The following is a 1,414-nucleotide window of genomic DNA, read 5'->3' on the forward strand; positions in this document are numbered from 1 at the left end:
AAAAAAATTTACAAAAAAAAACCTTGCAAGCTCACAATGTCCACAACACCCCAAAATCACGTCCTTGAGGAGTCTTTCTTTCAAAGTGGGGTCTTTCTTATGTTTTCCAGACATGGTGCCTGGAAAGTTTCCTATTAAAATCAAGGCCCTAAAATCCTTCTGCCTAAAATTCCTCTTATATTTCGGCCACTCCGACTTTCTGCTGCGGATTTCGCCCACTGTTTGGTCTCCGAGGATTGGGGTGGCTGAATCAGCTGTGGACTCCGAGGTGAGATTATGTTTTCAATGGGATTGAGGGTGAAATTTAGGCTGATTTTGAGTCAGAATCCACCATGTTTGCCACCCTTTGGTTGTCTATGACTATGATAAGCTCTACTTCTTGTTCTCTGGAAGTAACATGGCGCCTATTGTCCAAATATGAAAAGCCTCGCATATGGTGTATTTTTTCTTGCCATTTTTCGAACATTCTTTTTCCTGTTTTTTGACCCAAACACAACATGCTCTGGATTTGCCGATTTTGCAGTATTTGGCAATTTTCTCAACAGTTAATAGAATTGCTCATACGGGAAATAAATAATCTGAAAAACAGTGTGCACAAAGACAAAACAACCCAAAATAAAAAAAAAAAAACCTTATGTTTTTTGATGGAAGAAAAAAAATGCCAAACTATAACTATGTGACCAATGCCTTACAAGCAGAAAACTGAGTAGAACTTTTAAAATTTGCAAATTTTCCCAAATTAATTTAAATTTCATATTTGAATTATTATTATTTTTTAATAAAATAAAATAAAATACACACGTGGACAGAATGGTTGGTCCCCTCGTTTATAATGAAAGAAAACCCCACAATAGTCACAGAAATATCCAGAATCTGACAAAAGGAAGAAGAAACAAAAATTCAACGAAAATGAACAATTGAAAGTCAGACTTTGCTTCTCGCTGCTGACACGGCCGGGACAGAGATGACGGTTCCCTTAATATTTTGTTGCACCTTTTGGGGCAATCGCTGTGACTAGACGATCCCTGTAACTGGGAATGAGACTTCTGCCCCTCTCAGCAACAATTTTGGGCCTCTCCTCTGCTCCAGTTGTCTCGAGGGTAAAGGGGCCTTTTCCAGACAATATTTTTCAGTTCCTTCCAATAGGATATAGGTGCGGCCCCATAGAAGGCCACTTCAGAATAGTCCAATGTTCTCCTCTCAGCCATTCTTGGGGGTTTAGCTGTGTGTTTTGGGTTATTATCCTGTTACAAGACCCAGGACCTGTGACTGAGACCAAGCTTTCTGACACTGGGCAGCACATTCCTCTCTAGAATCCCTTGATAGTCTTGAGATTTCATTGTACCCTGCACAGATTCAAGACACCCCGTGTGGTTTTGGTGCTTAAAGGGGTTTCCCAAGAAAACAAGTTATC

Source organism: Leptodactylus fuscus, chromosome 5, assembly GCF_031893055.1.
Source record: "Leptodactylus fuscus isolate aLepFus1 chromosome 5, aLepFus1.hap2, whole genome shotgun sequence".
Taxonomy (NCBI): Eukaryota; Metazoa; Chordata; class Amphibia; order Anura; family Leptodactylidae; genus Leptodactylus; species Leptodactylus fuscus.